This window comes from Nicotiana tomentosiformis, chromosome 8, assembly GCF_000390325.3.
Source record: "Nicotiana tomentosiformis chromosome 8, ASM39032v3, whole genome shotgun sequence".
Classification (NCBI taxonomy): Eukaryota; Viridiplantae; Streptophyta; class Magnoliopsida; order Solanales; family Solanaceae; genus Nicotiana; species Nicotiana tomentosiformis.
This window is the reverse complement of record NC_090819.1, coordinates 128,172,771-128,180,457: the sequence shown is the minus strand read 5'-3', so window position 1 is coordinate 128,180,457 and position 7,687 is coordinate 128,172,771.

Here is a 7,687-nt window from a genome sequence, read left to right as displayed (position 1 = left end):
GGAGGAATACCTGGAAGTTCATCTGGAAACACATCTGCATACTCATTGACTACGGGAATAGATTGAAGTGTAGATATCTCAACATCTGCGTCTCTAACTCGCACAATATGATAAATGCACCCTTTTGAAATCATTTTCCTCGCCTTCAGATAGGAAATAAACCTACCTCTGGGTACCGCTGTATTACCTACCCATTCAAGGACTGCCTCACCCGGAAAATGAAATCTAGATGCCTTTGCTCGGCAATCAACTGTAGCATAGCAAGCTGACAACCAGTCCATGCCCATGATAGCATCAAAATCCATCATCTCTAACTCAACTAGGTCGGCTGAGGTCTGACGACTACAAACTGTCACCGTACAACCTCGGTAAACCCGTCTAACAATAATCGATTCTCCGACCGGTGTAGATACCGCAAAAGGATCACTTAGTATTTCAAGCACTATACCAAATTTCCTCGCGACAAATGGGGTAATATATGATAAAGTAGATCCTGGGTCTATCAAGGCATAAGCATCGTGAGAGCAAATGGTCAATATGCCTGTCACAACGTCTGGTGAAGACTCCTGGTCATGTCGACCCGCTAAAGCATAAATACGGTTCTGATTAACACCTGAACTGGAACCTCTACCTCTGCCTCGACCTCTACCAGCCGAAGATTGAGACTCGAGCCCAGAAGGATGCACAGACATAGATGATCTTGTCGCTAAACTTGCTGGTTGTGCCATACCCCCAAAATCTCTATTTGGGCAATCTCGCATCATATGCCACGGACGCCCACATGTATAACAAGCATCAGAACCTGCTCGGCATTGGCCCAAGTGTCCTCTACCACAAATGTCACACCGCGGCGTAAATGACCATGTCTGCCTTGAACCTCGTTGTCGTTGCAAAACTGACACCCATGAGCTCTCACCTGGTCTTGACTGAGTATAGCGGTCATACCTGTAACCCTTCAACTGAGGTGGTGGAGGCCTAGGTGGCCGTCCGAAGTACTGGGGCCTATAACTACCCTGAGACTGCTCTTGAAACCTAGGAAATCGCATCCTCTTACACTGCCCTTGCTCAGTCCTCTCTGTACCCTGCTGTCGACGCCTACCCCTTTCTATATTTTGAGAGAATGCCTGAATCCGGGAGATATCCATATTATCATGCAATGCAGCGGTGGCACATGCCTCGGTCAACTCTGGGGCTAACCCTGCTATAAACCTGTGGATCCTGTCACACATAGTAGCAACTATGGATGGTGCATATCTGGCTAATGAGTCAAAACGGAGACTATACTCTCGAACACTCATATTGCCCTGTTTAAGGGCTAGAAACTGATCGACCCGAGCCTGTCGGATCTCCTGCGGTAAGTACTGGTCAAGGAAAGCATCTGAAAAATTCTCCCAACTAGCTGAAGGTGCATCACGTGCCCTCGACCTCTCCCATCCCTCGTACCAAAGGATGGCTATATCTCGGAGTCGAAAAGTTACTAGCTCAACTGCTTCTTTCTCTGTGGCATGCATAACCCGAAAGAGCCTCTGAAGCTTATCTATGAAATCCTGCGGGTCCTCCCTCTGATCTGACCCCGTAAACTCTGGGGGACTCAAAGCAATAAACTCTCGGACCCTTGAACTCCCAGACCCTTCAGAAGATCCTGCACTAGCTAATGCCCTAGCTTGTTGCTGGGTAGCTACCAATTATGTCAACAAATGCACCGCACTCCTCAAGTCCTGAACTGGTAGAAGTGGAGGAGGAACTGGATGTGCGGTATCCCTAGGAATCTCCTCAGGTGGTGGAGGAGCCAGTAATGGCTGAGTAGGGGTCTCGCCTTGGGCCTCAGACTGGGACCCATCTATTGGGGGTACCCTGCTGGTCCCCTAACCTGTTGTTGTATCTCCCCTCTGGATAGCCGTAGTCTTCCTAGTCATCGTCATCTGTGTATGAAAACACAAACACGTAAGTTTAACTCAAATTTCCTATAACTAAGTTCTACAGCACGATTTAGATTTGAAAGAAGGGAAACCAACTCCTAAATGCCACAACACATCTATAAACAAGATCCTACTAGACACGGCTTGTAAACTCCCTAGGATAGAACTGCTCTGATACCAAGTTTGTCACGCCCCGACCTGGAAGCGAGACTGGCACCTGGTGCCTCAACTAACCTAGTGTACCAAATTGCGACTAAGGGACTCTGAACATATAATGTCATAATTTGGCCAAGGGGCCACCTTGCAAGACAATTTGCGAAGCAAAATATAAAACTGAATGGAAACTAGCGCTGACTAAACATCAATATAAAGTTGGTCCGACAACGCCGTCATAACTACTACAACTGACAAACCACCAAAATATACATACCAGGCCTACAAGCCCAACATAATGCACTAACTGACAGGATATGTCTACAAGCCTCTACTGATAGATATATTGTGATCGAAACACGGCCCCGACCTACCCAAAATATATATACACACATATAGAAGATGTACACGAAAACCTAGACCCGATAACTCCGAAGGACGTGGAGCTTACCGATCAGGCTGAACTCTGGAAACACCTACTGAGGAGGTATACCCGTCTGTCTATCTGAACCTGCATGCATGAAATGCAGCGTCCCCAGAAAAGGGACGTCAATACAAAATAATGATCCGAGTATATAAGGCGATAACATAACTGAAAGTTAAAACTGAACTGATAATATAATAACTGAAAGTAATTGGGAGTCAAAGATGATCTGGAGATATACTTACCTGTTGATACTAACTCAACTCCTTCAATATAGTAAGTAAAATAATTGTCCGGCCTTATAAGGCTCGGTATATATAACTGCTCTGCTGTAGTAGGCTCGCTCATAGGCGCTCGGCCATACTAGGCTATGTATCTCGACCATGCTGGGCTCGCTCATAGGCGCTCGGCCACAGTAGGCTCGGTATATAACTTTCCATCTGATCAGAGGTTGCCCAATAGGGGCCTGCCCATCGATTATAGCTCGATGGTAATGAAAATACTGTAATACTGTATATATAGGCTTGCTGCTCTCTTGACTGGAAGAAGACAATACTAAAATTGAATATAGAGTCTCGATAAGGAATAATATTGTAACTTGTGAGACTAGAATAGTGTGAATAAATTCATGAATATGAACTTCTCTTTTTGTCTCATTACTAATACATGTAGCTACGAGATCATGCCAAAATGAAGGAAGGCTTAGCCTTAACATACCTTATCACACTCTTTTCAATCACCAAGTTGAACTCGCCTCTTCTCACCTTAATCTACAACAACGATAATAATACTATCATTAAGTTATGAAATGTATAACTATCGCACAACGAACGACATGCTTATTTTGTATTAAAACGGACAGCATTTCCCCTATAATTCTTACTTCCTCCAAATTCAAGATTACACCAAAAACACCAAAAACAACAATAACAACATATACACATTATTTTCCAACCTTATACATACCACACAATACTACAAAACAGCCCAACACACCCCAATCTCTTCATACACAAAACGACCACCGTAGTAGTGTCAACAACCCGAAAATGTTACGACGAACGACCAGCCCAACATCCTGCATTTATGTGGTGTTTATCCACACCCTTCCTCCTCCAAAACTCCACAAAACAGTAGTAAAACACGCAGCCCAATAGCACCACAAAACAGTCCACAAAACAGTCCGCTACAAATGAATAACTCGAACTCACGGCTTCCGATCACCGTCCCGTGAGTTCTTACAAATATAGAACGACTTACTATACATATACAACAGAAAAAATGGATGAAAGAGAGCAGTAAACTTACCTTATTTGTTGTATAACTCGACTCCTATCTTGGTTCTTCAAACTCTAGGCTTTACCTCCGATTAGAACTTGAAAGGGGAGAAAATCAATTGTGGTTTGGGGAAAATATTTGGGAGGAGTTTTGCAGAGAATGAGTCTGATTATTTTGCCCTATTATCAGAATAATATATGAAGGGTATAGGACTTTAAAAAGGCCTCTTTGAACGACCCGAACTGGCCCATTTTTGGACGATCCGAACAGGCCCAGTTTTGGATTCTCATTTAAGCAAGTAGGTGACAGTCTGCGCAGTCTCGCACAAATGCCCATATCTCTCTACTCAGATATCATATTGACAAACGGTTTAATGCGTTGGAAAGTAGACTCATAGGTATTTAATTTGATGGGTGGAACACCCCATAAATCTAAGTATATTGGGAGAAAATCGCAGTTACATTTGACCCAAAGTTTCAGTAAAATTTATGAACATAACTTGTGATGACTTTCATCGACTTTTGTTCCACCACTCGCTTGACTTAAAAACATAACATACGACTATCATACGAATAACATAACTCGTAACATAACCTCCTTATCATGTAAAACACCCTGGTCTCATCCCAAAAGTACATGCTATAACATTCCCAATTTGTCGGCTTTCGACGAAACATTATTTTCTTCAATTCCTTTAGCTTCTAAACCTTCCAACCCTCTTTTTACTTGTTGTTCATGATATTCAATATTTGTAACTTCCGAGGTAACATGATTAAATTGATTTATATATTTTCAAAGATGATCTCATTTTTTCTTTTGGGTCCTACATTAATTTGCTCACGACGCAGTTTTACGTACAAAAACAAATATAGGGTGTAACAAGTAGCTGGAGTAACCAACTCTACAGTTTGCGAAAAGCAGCAGAACAATTCAAATGACATAGTTGCTTGACTTCAAATCATAACTGTTGATGATCACACTGGTGAGGCAAGCCAAGTACCTACTCCAGCTAACTCTCTATATATCCAATCCAGAGTTAGCTAAAATGGTGAAGGATGCCCATGCAACTATGTTGATGAATACAACTCCAAAGATTAAGGCTCCATTGGTTACCTTGAATACGTCGGTTCATGAGGTTCCTTCAAAATCTATGGAGTCATTTCATGAGCAAGGAGGTGATCCAGGGAAGCAATTTATATCTACAGGAAACAATCAACATGTGGATAAAGGTATGGCATCACTTTTACAATCAAATTCAACAAATGAGATGAATAGCTCTAAGGATCTACAAGGTGCACCGAGTGCAATTATTGTTAATCATAAGACTTGGGCTGAGAATGTTGAATAGGAGGTAGAAGATTATGCAGATAGCATCCAAGATGAGAGTGACGATGAGGCAGCTCAATTTTCAGCAATTCCTCCATCAAAGGACAAGGCAACAAAGGTCCAAAGCGAGCATGTTTCCAGTTCTACGGATAGTTTGCCAAAGAAGAGAGGTTTGAGTCCAAATGTTATTGTTTTTGTACCTTCCAGGCAACAACAAAAGCTCAATAATGCAGCAACTTTGAAGGAGATCAATATTTTGTCTATGCATAAGGCAGTAGCTACTGGAAGTACCAATGCAATGGCTGCAAAATACGATTTGACACCTACAAATATCCTCCATGCTCTTGTTTCTCATGATATGGACACCTTGAGAGCTCTTGACAATCCGCGAAACGAGGGGAAGAGGAAGAACTTCTATATGCATCATTTCCCAATGTATCTAGGTAAGGAGATATTTCTCATGGACACTTAAAAAGTGGTACCAACAAAAGCAAGAAGAAGACACATGAGAGGCAACATATTTGGGATGGTAAGGTGACACAAGAGGCTGCCATTAGGCAACTTTCGATAAGGGTTGCAAAGCAAAAGGTGGTTGCCTCTACCACCTCCACAAGGTCCAATAAATCCAATCGATCCAAGAAGAAATGATGAAGTTTGAAGACACTTTGAAAAGGGTTGATGAAGAAGACAATGTTCTACAAGCTGAAGAGTTCAGAAGATTAGAGAAGAAAGGGCAAGACTCTTACTTCTACATCATTATATTTTTCCATTTTATTAGCATCACCATATGTAATATCATCATAGAGCATGTTATAAACTCTATGATGATCATAGTGTACTTAGTTCGTTCTAGTTCTTATTCTTTATATGCTTTCTAGTAGATGAGGTTGTTCATGCCTCAATAGGAATTGTAAGGTAAGGTCTAGCTCATTAAGTGTTTGCTATATATCTTATGCCTTTGGGGAATATCCAAACGGCCATGAGATCATTCGCTCTCGTGAGACTTTGCTGGTAACCACAACATGAGCCTCATCATGATCTCATCACGAGGCACACATGAGTTCAGTCCAGTTGGATAAGGATTTATCTTATGTTGAGGAGCCGATGGCTATTTTGGACAGGTAGGTTCGAAAGCTGATATCGAAGAACATTGCTTCCATGAAGGTTTAGTGGAGGGGTCAGCCAGTCAAGGAGGCGACTTGGGAGACCGAGCATGATATGCGCAGTCGTTATCCTCATCTTTTCATCATTCTAGGTATATCTTTATGCTCGTTCGAGGATGAACGATTGTTTTAAGAGGGGGAGGATGTAACGACCAGGCGGTCGTTTTGAGAATAATAACCCCAATCCCCTATTTTCTGCTTTCCCCGTATCTGTTTCTACTTATGTGACTTTATGGGACTTCTTGGTTTTGGTTTCGGAGTGATTTGGGACACTTAGTCCTTAAAACGAAAGCTTAAGTCTTAGGATTTTGACAGTAGTCAAAACTGTGTGAAGACGAATCCGTAATGGAGTTCCATCGGTTCTGTTAGCTTCGTTGGGTGATTTTTGACTTAGGAGCTTATCCGGACTATGAATTTGAGGTATGTAGCTTATTAAGGCTTGAAATGGCGAAAGTAAAAATTTTGGAGATTTTGACCGGAAGTGAACTTTTTGATATCGGGGTCGAATTCGGATTCTGGAAGTTGGAGTATGTCCGTAATGTCAAATTTGACTTGTGTGGAAAATTTGAGGTCAATCAGACGTGGTTTGATAGGTTTCGGCATCGGTTGTAAAAATTTGAAGTTTCAAGTTCATTAAGATTGGAATAGAGGGTGACTCGTAATATTGTTGTTGTTTGACGTGTTTTGAGGGCTCAACTAAGTTCGTATGGTGTTTTAGAACTTGTTGGTATGTTTGGTTGAGGTCCCAATGGCCTCTGGTGTGTTTCAGATGGTTAACACATTGAATTTGGACTTAGGCTAGTTGCTCAATTTTCTGGTTTCTGGTGTTTTCGCACATGCAGAGGGAAGACCGCAAATGCGGGTTCGCATGTGCAGATCGATGAGCGCAGAAGCGGAGTGGAGAGGTTTGGTCAGGGGTCGCAGGTAGGAGGAAAATGCCGCATCTGCGATGCCCGCAGATGAGCTAGAGGAACCGCATGCGCAAAGGAAGATCGCAGAAGCAGACCATTGTCCGTAGGTGCGCACACGCAGGTGCGACCACCTGATCGCAGAAGTGATCCCAGTCACATTTAGTCATTTCCGCACCTGCGAGGGAAATTCCACAGGTGTGACAATAGGTCAGCAGATGCGGGATCGCTGGGCAGAAAAGATGTAGTTCGAGATTTTGATTCCCATTTTCAATGCGGTGTGAGGCGATATTTTGGGGTTTCTTCAAGGATATTGTTGGGTTAAGTGATTCTAACCCAGATTGGACTATATTACATGAATCTATTGCTAATTTCGTCTTCTAATTAGGGATTTGAGTTGGTAATTTGGGGGAAAATAGTAGAAACTTCTTAGACTAAAATTTTAAGTTTTGAAAGGCAATTTGAGGTCGGATTCGAGTAATTCTTGTATGGTTGGACTCGTGAGCGAATAGGTGT